Source organism: Acomys minous, assembly GCF_964271855.1.
Source record: "Acomys minous genome assembly, chromosome: 18".
Lineage (NCBI taxonomy): Eukaryota > Metazoa > Chordata > Mammalia > Rodentia > Muridae > Acomys > Acomys minous.
Window position 1 is genome coordinate 41,084,542 of NC_140501.1, and position 16,222 is coordinate 41,100,763.

At 42.9% G+C, this 16,222-nt stretch overlaps 1 pseudogene across 1 annotated transcript; it reads left to right on the top strand.

The window, feature by feature from the left end:
- The first annotated feature begins 1,202 nt into the window (after positions 1-1,202).
- Positions 1,203-1,749, top strand: LOC311589595 (large ribosomal subunit protein uL24-like; annotated as a pseudogene). The gene has a single exon. The product of its transcript is annotated as a large ribosomal subunit protein uL24-like (transcript).
- The last annotated feature ends 14,473 nt before the right edge of the window (positions 1,750-16,222 follow it).

Consider the following 16,222-nt stretch of genomic DNA (forward strand, 5'->3'; position numbering starts at 1 on the left):
TTAGCCTTGTGGGTTTGTCTTTGTAAGCACCTGGCCATTTTCTGGGAATTCCTGGAAAGGACCTACCCAGGAGTTCATCATCCTGGCCAGGATTTAATTAAAGCTTGCTTCAAAGTTGGCTCCAAATTGTGGGAGTGGTCTTATTCTTACCCTGTGAGATTAATGGGGTCCAGCATTACTGATTTGAGGACTTCTATTCTTTTTCTTTTACCTTTATGTCTTTTCTTACATGGAGTAGACAAGCCAGTGCTGGTCTTCAAGTGGGCATGGTGGATGAGGAGAAGCAGATACAGCAGCTGCCCTTCCTTCCTCCCTAAGCTTGGGAGCTCCTAGGAATGACAGGGGGTTGGGTTCTCCATAGTCATCAAAACTAGCAGTAAACACAAAAGCCAACTTAAAGTCCTTTGGCAAAATATCCAAACCCTTAAGGTTAACACAAATCTAAAAAATACCACATGAGAGGCCTATAAGATGGCTCTGCAGGTAGAGATGCTTGCTGAGAGCCTGACGATAGGAATTGACCTCCATATGTGTGTGCATTACACACACACACACACACACACACACACACACACACACACAGAGCAAACAAACAAATACGCAAACAACTTAAGTGCTATGTGAATACTTGAGGATGAGAGTGTGGCAGAAGAAGCAGAGCAGAGCTGGTGTGCCTGGGAGGTCACAAGGGTCACCTCCCAGGCAGGCAGGCAGAGGAGGCCTCCACCAGGAGGTGACCTTTACACAAAGATTTGGCAACAGAGAGATCATGAGTCAGGAGGTTTTCTGAGCAAAACATTTCAGGCAAAGGAATCGGCCTGTGGAGGTCTAAAGGGCATGTGCTTGTGAGAAGAGCTAAGAGGAAAGCAGTCTAAGCATCCGTGTGGGGAGGAGAGGGGAGGGGCGGGGTAGGAACAAACAAGACAAAAAGATAAGGAGTGGGGTGAGAATTGATCATCCAAGACCCCAAAGGCTTGCTATCAAGTTGTGGAGCCATCTCACCTGTTTTTTGTTTTGTTTTATTTTGTTTTACTTTTTGTTCACTGTCCAAATGACTAAATGTTAATAACAATCCAAAGAGCACTAACATAAATGGCTTTTGGCGCATGTCTATAATAACAATAGGAAACTGAGGCAGAGGACCACTAGTTTGAGTCCAGCCCGGCCTACAGAGCAACAGCTTGTCTTAAGAAAAAAGAAACATGGCTCCGAAACTCTTCGAGATCTCTTGTCAACTTACAGAACCGGAAGTCATTTGTAGACCGCTTGCCTTTTGTGGCCATCGCTGTATCGCAGCCATCAAAAGGAAGTTCAATTCCTTCATGACTTCTGACTGAAGCAAGAATCGCAAACGCCATTTCAGTGCACCTCCTCACATTCGGAGGAAGATTTGTCTTCCCCTCTTTCCAAAGAGCTGAGGCAGCACGATAATGAATGTCTGGTCCGTGCCTATTTGAAAGGACGATGAAGTTCAGGTTGTCCGAGGACACTACAAAGGCCAGCTGATTGGTAAAGTGTCCAGGTGTACAGGAAAAAATATGTCATCTACATTGAACGAGTGCAGCAAGAAAAGGCTAATGTCACAACTGTCCCATGTGGCCATCCACCCCAGCAAGGTACTTATCACCAGGCTAAAGCTGGACAAAGACCACAAGAGGATCCTGGAAAGGAAAGCCAAGTCTCGACAAGTAGGAAAGGAGAAGGGCAAATACAAGGAGGAAACAATCAAGAAAATGCAGGAGTAGATGCCTCTCATACTCAACCCTCATTAAAGACTGTTTTAAAAGTAAAAAGAGAGAGAGAGAGAGAGAGAGGGACGGATGGAGAAACCTAACCAAATCTGGGTATGTCAGCGCCCACCTGGAATCCCAGCAACTTGGAGGAAGAGACAGAAGGATCCAGAAGTTCAAGAGCAACGTTGGCTACATACTGAGTAACAGGGCAGGTTGGACAACATGCAATCTTGTCTCAAAAACAAAAAGACATTTACTTAAGCAGTATATAAAGTAAATCAAATTGGCAGTTTTGCAGTACATAACAGGCTAAATATTTACAGCAAAAGATCCACCTGCCTCTGCCTCCCAAGTGCTGGGATTAAATGTGTGTGCCACCACTCCTGGCTTCCTATATACTCTAAATTGCTTATTACTTATAATACCAAATATAGTGTAAATGCTACAACACTATATTTATTTTTGGAAAAATGACAAGAATAAAAAGCAGGCTACAAAAAAAAAAGTCCAAATGTATTTTCTTTATGAATATTTTCAATGTAAAGTTGTTTAAATTCACTGCAGTAAAACTGAAAGCTTTTACTTATGAAAGGTTAACTACATAGAACTGTATACAGTATAGAGAAACATACGCTCTCTTCTGGTCTCCTCAGACTCCTGCACTCACATGGTGCACATACATACACTGAGAAATACACACACAATACATACATTGAAAAAATTTAAATACACATATAAAATACTACACATATAACATATATATTACTTGTAAAGTAAATGTTAAAATCCAGATAAATGGGTTTGTTATATTAACAAATAATTCAAATGAACTCATATTACTGTAGCTCAACGTAATTATCTAATGATAATTCCATTATGTTATAATCTCACTATGTTAAATCTATATTAATCAAAGCTATTTTCAAAATTCTAAGGAAATGATTAGAAGCAGAGGGAAAAATTAGTCTGATGAAAATATGTAAGATAGGAGTCTGTGAAATTCTTACACCATCTGAAACACCATCACCTTATAACTGTTCTCCCAACGTGTCCCAGGTTAAAAAAAAAATCTGGGTTTATCATAACAGGAGGGAAAGTCTTTGTGGCATCAAAGGTACTCCAATTCCCCCCCCCCCCCAAAACAGGGTTTCTCTATGTAGCCTTGGCTGTCCTGAACTCGCTTTGTAGACAAGGCTGGCCTCTAACTCACAGTGATCCACCTGCCTCTGCCTCCTGTGTGCTGGGATTAAAGGCGTGGGCCACCAGGTCCAGCTGATATTCCAATTTTTATTGTTCCTGAAAAAGCAGTGAGTGGGATACAAAATGAACCTTTTAACTGACAAAGAACGACTTGCCTCAGACTGGATGGCTTCTGTTTTGGAAACCGTGTCATCTGAAATGCTCATGGCACAGAGTAGCGTTCTTCTGCCTCAGCTGTACTCGGAGCATCTCCGTAATTTTTCAGGAAGTCCACTATTTCAAACGCATCAGAAACCTTGTGTGATGGCTAGTTCTGTGATTATCTATATGTGTATGTAATATATATTGTGTATATGTGTACATATGTACATATATAATATATTACATCAACTGTAATATCTATATCTATATCTTACATTGCTGTCATCAATTCATGAAGATGCTGTTAACTATCTTACGAGAAGCCGGGCTTGGTAGCTTACCACTCTAACCCAAGTACTTGGAAGCCGAGGCAGAAGGGTTATAGGGGCAAGTTCCCTGCCAGCCTTGGGCTGTGTAGTGAGTTCATGGGCAACCTGGGGCGCAGAGTGAGACCTTGTTTTGAAGGAAAAAAGGGAAGGAAGGGAGGAATCAGAGAAAAGAGAAAGAGGAGGAAGAGAGGAAGGGAGGGCAGAAGGAAGGAGCACTTAGAAGGGAATTGACACTTTGAAAATGTTAACAGGTGTCTTTGCTGTTAGAACAAGTTCTGAAACACTAACAACTTAAAAGCACAACCTTTTTACCAAGTCTTTTTGTTTGTTTTTTGTTTTTGTTTTTGTTTTTTGAAACAGGGTTTCTCTGTGTAGTCTTGGCTTTCTTAGACTTGCTTTGTAGGCCAGGCTGGCCTTGAACTCACAGCGATCCGCCTGCCTCTGCCTCCTGAGTGCTGGGATTAAAGGTGTGCGCCACCACCGCCCAGCCAAGTTTTTGTTTTGTTTTGTTTTGAATTTCTGATTTTCCTTACACTTACTTGTTGTGTGTGTGTTTATGTCCATAAGTGGAGGTGAGAGGGCAAGTTTTAGGAGTTGGTCCTCCCTCCCACCTTGTGGGTTTAGGCTATACGGCTTGGCAGAAAGTGCGTTTAGGCATTGAAGCATCCTACCCTCCCCCTTTTTACACAGTTGATAAAATTCCAAATCCTGAAATGAATTATTATATAAGTTGTAATTTCATTACTTAAGAGCTCATCACTCACATTCTTACTATTTACATAGTTTTCAGGAAATTCATATACCTGAGACTTGAAAACGAAAGTAGAAATATATATATATATATATATATATATATATATATATATATATATTTATATATATATAAATTTTTCAGACTTTCTTAAACATGCACATATTTTTATGAGGTATGTAATGCAAAATACTTCAAGTGAGGCTAAAATGTTCTATTTAAATTTTGCTCAACTTATAAAGATGTTTATGTTTTTAGGAAGTACTCATACTTGCAGAGGCTTAGCAAATTTGATCTTGGTGAAACACCTGAAATGATACAAAAGACTGGCCACCTTCCCCTGCAGATGTTGCCTTTGGAGTACTTTTTAGAAGAATACGCAAAGTTTCAATCTTTTAGGAGCCATTTAAAACATTAATTCAAAATTCACCAGGCACTGGGTACAGTGGTGCACGCCTGTAATCCCAGCACCCAGGGAGGCAAAGGCAGGCAGATCTCTGTGAGTTTGAGACCAGCTTAGTCTACAGAGTGAGTCCAGGGCAGCCAAGGCTACACATAGAAATCCTGACTCAAAAAACCACCACCACTAATAATAATTAATAATAATAATAATAATAATAATAATAATAATAATAAAGTTCACCAAGATTCTACTCATTTATAGTGCCAAACATTTGCACAACAGCACTGCCTATAAAAATGGAGTCTTATGAGACATACTACTCACTTTTGAATGCAATTGCAGAGATGGTGGAATGGAAAGTACTTACTGTCAGCTTAACAAGGTCTAGAATCTCTAGGAGACAAACCTTAATCACCTCAATGAAGTTAACAGCGGTGGAAACACTGTAACCGCAGGAGGCACCATCACACAGGCTGGGGTCTTGGACTGAATAGAAAACAAAGCAAACCAAGCAAGAGGAGTTTATCTTTCTTTGCTTCCTCACCTCAGATGCAGTGTGACCAGCTGCGTCAAGCTCCTGCCACCATGGCTTGCTCGTCATGATGGACTGTGCCACCCATCCAACTGTAAGCCAAAATAAACCTTTCTTCCTTGAGCTGCTTTTGCCAGGTGTTTCGTCCCAGCAGCGGAGACAGGTGACTAACACAGGTGGCATCATTTTTAATGAACGGATTTCAGTCTTCATTGGCCTCATGGGTTTCTCTGTAGCTTCCTGGGAATGCCTTGGTTTTGTTTAATAGAAACTGTACATATTTGATATTGAAATATCCACACGGATAGCACAGGCACTTGCTTCATGGCCTTCCTACAGATATTTGTAGAACCCTGTATCTATAAATGAGATAACATTTTTGTATTTGGGTAAAGCCATAGTGGAAACACTGTAGAAACATTATTTTCTAAAATGTTCAAAGTGATGAAAGTTACAAACCCTGCAAAGGTTAGATGGCAGCTTAGCTAGGCACGCCATTCATTACCGGCCTTTTTTTGGTTTAGAAGCAGACAGCATTCAATATGCCTCCTGTGTTTATTCTTAGCAGAGAGTAAGTCTGAGTATTTTCTTTTTTTAATATTTATTTATTATTATCTATAGTGTTTTGCCTACATGGACACTGTCACTCCAGATGTGGGTACCAGGTCTCCTTATAGATAGTTGTGAGCTACCATGTGGTTGCTGGGAATTGAACTCAGAACCTTTGGAAGAGCAGCCAGTGCTCTCAACCTCTGAGCCATCTCTCCAGCCCAAGTCTGAGTATTTTCATTGCAACCTGTACTATCAAAAGTCTAGAGATACCTGCATTTCTCATGCCCACTGTCTTAGTTAGGGTTTCTAATGCTGCAGTGAAGACACTATGACCAAAAAGCAAGTTGGGGAGGAAAGGATTTATTCATCTTATACTTACATATTATACCCCATCACTGGAGGAAGTCAGGATAGGAACCCAAGTAGGGTGGAAACCTGGAGGCAGAAGCTCGTACAAAGGCCATGGAGGGGTGCTGCTTACTGGCTTGCTTCCCATGGCTTGCTCAGCCTGGTTTCTTATAGAACCTAGTACCACCAGCCCACTCACAAAGGGCTGAGCCCTCCTCCATCAATCACTAGTTGAGAAAATGCCTCACAGCTGGATCTCATGGAGACATTTCCTCAACAGAAGTTCCTTCCTCTCTGATGACTCTAGCTTGTGTCAAGTTGACACAGAATCAGCCAGTAATCCACCTAAAAGGAAACATGGAAGAACTTTGACAATGTCCCACTTCCCCTGCACACACCCAGGATTTCTCTGTGTAGTCCTGGCCCTCCTGGAACTCACTCTGTAGACCAGGCTGGCCTCCAATTTAAAGATCTACCTGCCTGCCTGCCTGCCTCTGCTCCCTCAGTCCTGGGATTAAAGGCATGTGCCACCCCTGCCCAGCTTTGAAACTGCCATTTTGTAGATGTATGTTTTACCTAGTTGGAAAAAAAAAGGTGAGGAATAACCATTAGTAACTAAAAAACAAAATGATGACACAAGCAGGGATTTTTCTCACCTTCTTTCTTATAGAACAAACAGATAAATAAATTAAAGCAGGGGCCTGGAGAGATGGCTCAGCGGTTAAGAGTACTGACTGCCAAAAAGAGACTTTCTACCCTATGAGCATATACAGGTGGAGGAAGTCCCCATCAGTCACAGTCATAGGGGAGGGGAGTAAGGGGAAATTGGGAGGGAGGGAGGAATGGGAGGATACAAAAGATAACAACTGAGATATAATATGAATAAATTAATAAAATATATTAAAAATAAAAAAGAGTACTGACTGCTCTTCCAAAGGACCCTGGTTCAATTCCCAGCACCCACATGGTGGCTCACAATTGTAACTCTGAGATCTGATACCCTCACACATGCAGGCAAAACACCAATGCAAATAAAATTTAAAAATGTAAAGCTATAGTCAAAACAAGGAAATCTTGAAATTTGCAGGAAAAGGGATGGAACTGGAAAAGATCATCCTGACATAACCCAGACCCAGAAAGACATGCATGGTATATACTCACTCATAAGTGGATATTAGCCACTTGATGAAGGATAATCATACTGCAATCAGACTCTGATGTACCAACCAAGGACCATGTATGATGTGGACCTAAACTCTCTGCTCAGATGTAGTAGATAGGCAGCAAAGTCTCCTTGTGGGTCCCACATTAGGGGGAGTAGGGACCACTTCTGACATGGACTCTGGCCCCCTCCCCACATTGATCACTTAGGTGGGGCAGCCTTGTCATGCCACAGAGAAAGAGGGTACAGGTAGTCAGATGAGACCTCATAGGCTGAGGTCAGATGTTAGGGGAGGAAGGCTTCCTTTTCTAAAGATTAAGGGAGGGAGGGAGAAGAGATGATGGAGAGAGGGTGGGGTCGGGAGGTGACGAGGGAGGTGGCTACAATTGGGATGCAAAGTGAACAAGTTAAAAATAAAAATAAGTAAATAAGTTTAAGGAGAAAGAGGAGGTGACTAAAAAAAGCACTTGCTGACTCTTATAACTTCCCCAGGAATTTTGATCTGCCTATCTATTATTTGAAGAAACATTAGTATCCCCGACCAGAATTTAGAGGCAGGAGTCAGGTCCCTCTCAAAGGAGTAGCAACATTTGTTCACTCAATAGATTTAAACGCTGTATGACTTCATTTCCCGCTTTTTGGCTCCTCTTCATTAAAAATAAGAGCAGAAATATGGTGTGAACCATCTGGAACAAAGTGCTCAAACACCATAGTCTACAAAACATTTTAATGAAGAAACCCAACACAAGTAACCAACACTTAGGGGTGCTGTCAAGCTATAAGTTTCCTCCCTCATCATTAATGCTGATTTAATTTATTTGATATTTATTAAGTGTCAAGTTAGGTGGAAACAGAAGGGGCCAAGAGTGTGACTGAGCAGATAAAGTAACAACTGTGACAGGGAAATTAAACAAGAATAGCTTCAGGAAGAAACAATGGTCCCAAAAGCTTGGAATAGCTGCAAAGAAACTGGCTGAGTAAACTATGTAACAAAATAGGTTTGAGGAGTTCACTGGTGACTTGATTAATGGTGGCTTCCAGTATGTGTGATATTTTAGGCTTATAGAGCAGTCTGTGAACATTCTCTCCCCTTCATGTAGTTCTTGCTGTTAAAGTATCCAGACTGGGCTCTTTGCTCCTGCGTAGGCACTCCCTAACACGCCTGGCCTATCGTCAAGATAGGGGACACTGAGCGGTTCATGTATCTCTCAGCTCTTAAGTCACTGACTCCTAGGTGAGTTACTCAGCTAGGGCGGGTGGCATCTTTCTTCCAGCTGAGTTGAGGGGTGGCCTATTGGCCCTTATGAAGAACTGTTGGATATGGATGAGAGGTAAAAACTATAAAAACATGGGGTCCTGGCAGACAGACTAATGAAGAATGAGACATAATGAGGTTCTCAGAGTGCAAGGAGACTCCAAGTTGCAGTCACAGTGTGGTAACCCCAGTGTAGGAAGAAGTCTCAGTCACATCAGATAGTTTGTAACTGAGGATTTGAACGCCATTTGTAAACCAAGACAAGGACTTTCATCAGCTCTGGAACATGTAAATAGCCACATGTGACATTCTTTTTATAAGGCAATTAGCTATGATGTCATGAGCTTTGCCCAGATCTCCACTTTAGAGGGGCAAGAGGACGGCCATCAGTGATTGCAGCTTGGCAAGATGTACAACCGTGAAGGCTAAGAAGCTGGACGACCAATAAGGCCGTCAGCACACTGGATGGATTGTGTCTTCCAGGAGTACCTTCCGGGAACCTCAGAGACACCCAGAGAGCCAAGCAGTCCTTTTTGGGAGGAGACTGAGTTCCGAGTGAATTGGTTGCAGCCCTCAGAAGAGCTAGTTAACAGTTACAAGGCATGGACCAGGGCTCAGATGTGTAGGGAGGGAAAGTTGATGGCTCAGAGATTAAAGCAGGAGGAGGCTCACATTTTGTTCCCCATTTCTTATTGTATCAGCTTCATTCTTGGCATTCTCACTTGAGTTTAAAAACTAAATATTTAAATTATACATGATAATCTCTAGTCATTTTTTTCATATTTTTAATATACACAATTGTATTACATTTGGGGGGTGGGCAGTGAGACTGGGTTTCTCTGTGTAAACAGCCCTGGCTGTCCTGGACTCTCTTTGTAGACCAGGCTGGCCTTGAACTTATAGAGATCCACCTGCCTCTGCCTCCCAGAGTGCAGGGATTAAAGGCATATGCCACCACACCCAGCTTTGTATTACAAATTTAAAACCCAGAAACACCCTTAAAAAGGAAGTACTAATAGTATGAATTCCTATAGTTTGCTGTGTTACCATGAACAAGACGTTAAAGAAACCATAAAATATGAATATTCAGCATCAACGTTTTAATGTCTAACTATATAGTACCCCTCAAAAAGCTATTACCTGTAGACCATGGGGGAGTATTCCATTAATCCATCACTCAGTAGGCAGAGGCAGATGGATCTGTGTGAGTTTAAGGCCAGCTTGATCTGCATAGAGAGACTCTTGTTTCAAACACACACACACACACACACACACACACACACACACACACACACACACACACCCTCCAAAAGCTATAGAACTGTATTAAATTTTTTCCTTTTTTGGTAAGTACTCTAAGCTCCCACTACTGAGCTACATCCTCAGACCCTTACAACCTACATGAAACACAGAAATTCACCCTTTTCCTGAGGGGGACGGGTGGGAAGATGGGGGAGGGGGAGAGAGGGAGGACGGATGGTACCAGGAGGAGAGAAGGGAGGGGCTACAATTGGGATGTAAAGTGAATACATTAATTAAAAAACAAAACAGCAAATTCATACGTGTATAAAGTGAATCTTCGTTGTACCCCGTCTTCCAGTCACTGCCTCCAGCCTTACCACCACCAGGCCCTCCCCACAAACATGTCTCCCACAGCCTTCCCAGCTTCACGTTGCTGTTGTTTAAACTAACCCACCAAGCCCAGCTAGTGCTGCCTGTATGTGCCTGTCCGTGGGGTCATACACAGGGGTGTGGGAAACCAGCCAACGGCTACCTCTCCCAACGAAAAGTGACTGTCCCTTCGCAGTTATCAGTTGCCATTGGCAACGCAGCTAGGGGTTTGGGTGTTGAGATGGCCCCTCCCCCACTGGCTGGAATTCTTAACGCCCTGGATCTTCTGGAGGCCTTGCATGTGTAAATACAGCTGCTGTAAATTTGCGTGTGTGTCGCAGCCAGGTCACGTTCTGAGGCCAGTCTTTCACAGGGTTCCTCTCCGTTCTTCAGGTTTTTACACGCATTCTTTCGAGTCCCTTCGATTCTGTTCCCAGAGCCTCAGAGTGGGTAGAAATCATACAGACGTGTCATCTACACCTCAACACTCACAGCCTATTAATTCTCAGCATTTTGAACGATATGATCTTTTTTTAAAAGAATGTATTGTCTCTACGAAGGATCTCAGAAGCCAAACAAAAATCTGTACAATATTTATACAGAAGCCAATGTTAAACTGGACTTAAACTTCACATTTGTAGTGGAACGACTGACTGCACTTCCACACCCTCCACAGGCATCACAGAACAGCCCTTTGTTCTTCCTCTTTCTCGTCTTCTTCCTCTTCCTCCTCCTCTTCATCTTCTATTCATTCTCCTGTGAGCCTGCTACCCTACCAGGGCCCTTCTTTCTTGCATCACTTTTGCCCTCTGCACAACCTGCAATATCCTGTAGCTTCCTTCCGTTCAGCTGCCTTCTGCTCACACGGTGCTTTATCTTTGGCTGTCTGCACAGGCCACATCTCACCCAGTTCCCTTGCTGCGTTCCCAACGGACGTGCCTGGCTGTTCACTCTTGATCTTTGGAGCATATTTAGAGCAAAACAGAAGGAAGAAGGCAGATGGTGGTCTTTTATGAGTGTTGGGGTCTTTCCCCCCCCCCCCTTTTTCTTCCCTTTCTTATTGCCTTTGAGAGGAACAACATAATTCTTCTTCAGCTATCACAGCAAACCTTGTCACTTGGAGCCGAATCTTGAGGCTTCAACTTTTCCTTTGCAGGCATGGCCTTCTTCAGGAACTCAGCTAAGTTGGCCTGGAATCCAGGCGTTTCTTTTCTGTTTTCCTATCAAGTCTGCAGGAGGACAGCCTTGGAAGCTGTCCCCTCCCCACCTCCCTACCTCCTCACCCTCCAGTCACTAGGGTCACCTTTACTCAAGCTGAGCCAAGGAGCTCTACCTGAGTCAGCTTTTTCCTCAGTCCAAACCAGTTACTTTCTCCCCAAGACTCTGTTGTAAACTGGTTTCACCTTTTTATATTATTTTAAATAGATGCTTCTTCAGCTTTGATTTTTTCCCCCTCATTACAGTAACAAAATTTTGGTAATAAAAGTAGAAACCTATTCTTGTCTCAGTTTAGTAATAAGGCTGCTGCCTGCCTACTACCTAGATATGCACCTGTCCTTTTTTTTATATTGCTATCTTTGTGTGCTGTGGATTTCATGAGTGTAATATTTACCTAAGCTGCTTAACTACCTTTTCTGGGATAGTAAACTATTTGAATGTATTGTCTCCCTCTACAGCCCAATGCTTGGTAGTTTTTCAGTCCATTTGTTGTTGATTTGTTGTTATTGAATGTTATCTGTGGTGCTGAGGGCAGAGCCCATGGCCTTGTACATGCTAAAACTAGGAAGTGCTCCACCACTGAGTCTTCAGCCCCTTTTATTAACCAAAAAGAAGAGAAGTAACCACACCAGGCAGAGGAGGGGTTATGATGGAGGTCCATGTAAGAATCAGCTTAAAAGTTCTATTTCTTCAAGCTTTGGATTTGCCTATGTTCTCATCTGTGAGATTAAAAATCTTTTGCTCTTTAAGACTTTGAATGACACCTCTCTTCTATCATCTACTTCCATTAAATGTCTCTACAACTGAAGAAACAGATGAGCAGACAGCCGGAGCATCCTCCAGACATCAAGAAAGAGCTCTTATCTAAGGACAAATGGTTTCCAGTGGTTTCTTTCCTGGGATTTTATTTTGCATCATTGTCGATGTCGTCGTCGTCGTTGTCACTTTTAAAGATGCTTGCTGATCCCCAGGGATGGGGGAAGCACACCATACTGTTTATCTCCTCACCTCCAGATAATTTCAGTGGCGCTCAGGATGAGCAGGTGCACTCTCAACTCCCAGCTTAGCTCTCAAGCGTTACTGCCTTGAGAGCTATGAAGTTGCAGATATTTGCAAGTGCCTTAGGGAGTGACTTCCACTGGTAGATCAGATTTGTGGCTCTGGTCTTCTGGCCGTAAAGAAAACACCATCAGATATTGGTCACTTTGGCCACTAATTCAGAGAATGTAGTGTTAAGGGAGCCTCTCTAACCCAGCATTTGCTTAGCGGTTTTTCATGATGGGTACTTGCTAACATCAGCGAACTCCATGGGCATGAGCACATTGAGTCACTGCTTTCATTGTAAAATTAACTTCTTGGCCAGAGCAATTCTGTGCTGGCTAGCTTTGGCCAGAGCAATTCTGTGCTGGCTAGCTTTATGTCAACTTAACACAAGCTAAAGTCATCTGAGAGGAGGGAACTTCAACTGAAAAAAAAAAGCCTCCATAAGATCAGGTTGTAGGCAAGCCTATAAGGCATTTTCTTAATTAGTGATTGATGGGCGAGGGCCCAGCCCATGGTGGGTGTTGCCATCCCTGGGCTGATGGTCCTGGGTTTTATAAGAAGGCCGGCTGAGCAAGCCATGGGGAGCAAGTCAGTAAGCAGCACCCCTCCATAGCTTCTGCATCAGCTCCAGGTTCCTTCCCTGCTTGAGTTCCTGTCCTGACTTCCTCAGATGATAAGCTGTGATGTGGAGTATAAGCCAAATAAACCCTTTCCTCCCCAAGTTACTTTGGCCATAGTGTTTTACTGCAGTAATAGAAACCCAAACTAACAAATTCCAATAAAAAATTTTATCTTCATTTAACATATCCAACTTTTAACTCTCTTAGGATGAATGTTGGGGCACGATAGTAAGTAGGACTCTATATGTTCATTTATATGAAAAGATGATCGATATCACTAAGAACCAAGGAAGTACAAATCACCCACAAAGGCATGAGCACCCAGAAGAGGGATCAAGTGCTGGCCATAGTGTGCAGCAAGTAGAGCCTTTGTGCACTCTAGGTGAGAATGCAAACTGATGGAGCCGTTATGCAAAACAACGTGGTGGATCCTCAGAAAAACCTGTGGTGAATCTGTGCAGCGTTTTCTTGATTAAGGGTTGATGTAGTAGGGCCAGCCCAAAGGGAGAGGTGCCATTCCCGGGCAGGTGGTCCTGGGTGGTGTAAGAAAGCAGGTTGAGCAAGCCAGGAAGTAGCACCCCTCCATGGCCTCTGCCTCAGTTCTGGCCCTGACTTCACTTCACGATGGTCTATAAGTGTAAGCTGAAGTAAAGTGTTTCCTTTGACCTTAGACACTGTTCTACGGCTGCGATGAAACACTCTAAGCAAGGCAACTCATATAATAAAGCATTTAACTGGGGCTTGTTAGAGTTTCAGCGGGTCCATGGCCTTCACCGTGGGAAGCATGGCAGCAGACAGGCAGGCACCATGCTAGAGCAGTAGCTAAGAGCTTACATCCCGATCTGCAGGCAGAAAGAGAGGGAGACTGAGCCTGACTTGGAATTTGAAACTTTAAAGCCCACCCCACTGGTGACACACCTTCTCCAACAAAGCCACACCTCTAATCCCTCCCAAACAGTTCCTCTAATTGATGACCAAGCATTCAAACATAGAGCCTGCTCTTGGGCCTCGTGTTCATTGTGTCAATAAGATGCAAATCAGGACAACAAAGAAACAACTGAGCCCATTAGCAGATGAATGAAAAAACAAAACAAAACAAAAAAAACCCCATGATATTCTCCAGAACAGAATAGTATACAACTATAAAAAGGAAATTTTGCATTTGTGACAAAGTTGATTAGCCTATAAGACATTAAACGTCAAAAAAATAAGAGAGACACAGGAAGACAGGTAATACAAGGACTCTCTCACACACGCAGATCCAAAAATGCACCAAACTTCTGCACCCAGTGGTACATGCCTGTAATATTGGGACTCACAAGGTAGAGACAGGAGGACCAATGCAAGTCCAAAGCCAGCTCAGTCTATACACAGAGTTCAAGGCCAGCCAGGGTGACATAGAGAGACCCTGTCTCAAAATAAACAAATGAGCATAGTAAATGAACAAATAAATAATAATAAATGATGTCATGTATACTCAGCTTGATTTCTTTGTTTTCATGCAAAAAAAATTCCAAGATAACAAAGAAGTATGAAATATTCTGACTGCTTCACCGAGAGAACAGGGGAAAGAAACAGTGTGTGTGTGTGTGTGTGTGTGTGTGTGTGTGTGTGTGTGTGTGTAATCATAATGGTTAATAAAAGGACAGGCAAAGAGGGAGTAGGATAGAGACATGGGCTGGAGAGCTGTCTCAACAGTTAAGACCACTTCTGCTTTTGCAGAGGACCTGAGTTTGGTTCTCAGCATCCATGCTGTGTGGCTTACAACTACCTGTAACTGCAGCTCCAGGCAGATCCAACACCTGTGGCCCCCTCCAGCACCCACACCCTTGTGTGCATACCATACCATGCCCTCAACTGCATACATATTCATAACTAAAAAGAATAAAAAATAGATGTAAACATTTCTCAGGAGCCTCCTAAACTTTCTGTATATTATGAAACAAATATTGCACAAATGTAAAACTTGGGTGCTTTTTGGATAAAATACTTTTGTTATATTGATAGCAAAATGTGACATGTTAGTCCATTATGTAGATTGTATAGACATTCCATACTGATGTGATTACACTGATTACTATATTAAGATATTTAGAAATCCAGGGAGAGAAATCATTAGTTAAGAACACTTGTTGCCAAGCCTGACAGGACCCAATGGTAGAAAGAAAGAATGAGCTCCTGTAAGTTGTCCTCTCCTATGTCTGTCTGTCTGTCTGTCTGTCTGTCTCTGTCTCTCTCTCTGTCTCTCTTTCTCTCTCTGTCTCTCTGTCTCTCTCTCTGTGTCTCTTTGTCTCTCTGTCTCTCTGTCTCTCTCTCTCTCTCTCATACACACACACACACACACACACACACACACACACACACAGGCACACACACATACACACCCCTAAATTTATGTGAAATTTAATGTATGGGTACATGCATGTGAATGTATGTCACAAATGTATATGCCCTCGGCGGCAAGAGGAGGATGTCAAATCGGATGCCCTGGAGGGGGCGTATAGGCAGATGTCAGGTGTTGATATGGGTCCTAGGAACCAATCTCTGGTCCTTTGAAAAAGCAGTAAGTATTTTTAACTCCTTGGCCATTGTTCCAGTCCCTAAGGTTAAAAAAAAAAGTTAAGAAAAAGTATTTAGAATTTTTCTTCAATTAATAGCCCCTTCCGATAGGGGCTGTCTCTGATGCGGGCTCAGTTGCATGCCTTTTGATCACTTCACCCTGGCATGGCTGCCTTGTCAGGACACTGTGAAAGAGAAAATGCACAGTTCTAATGAGACTCATAGTGCTGGGGTAGGTTTGGGGGGGTCTCCCCTTGACTGAGGGGCAGGGTAGGTGTGATAGGGGGATGAGGGAAGGACGGAGGGGACGGACCGGGAGGAGAGGAGGGAGTGGGTTATGACTGGTTGTAAAGTGAATAAACAAGCAAACAAAACCAAAACCTTCCTAGCAGTGGTTCTGCAGGCTTCCAGCCCTTTTTCATTATCGGCTCTGATGTCATTCACAAGCAGGAAAACACCTTTTCTAACTTGGGTGCTTTGGACTGACTCATTGAATCAATATTTTGTGAGGGATTTTACTGAGCTGATCCTTGCAATAGCCTTTAAAGAAGTTGACGTGTGAAGATCTAACACCAATTCAGTCATTATCTTGGGTATCTTCTTGTTTTGTTTTATTTTATTCTGTTCTGTTTTGTTTTTCTACGACAAGGTCTTGTGAAAGAGCCTGGGCAAGCCTCCAGTTCACGATGAGGTTCAGGCTGGCTCAAACTGCACTTTTTTCTTAGCTTCCTCAGTGCTGACAGTATAGGCAGGTACCACCTCAC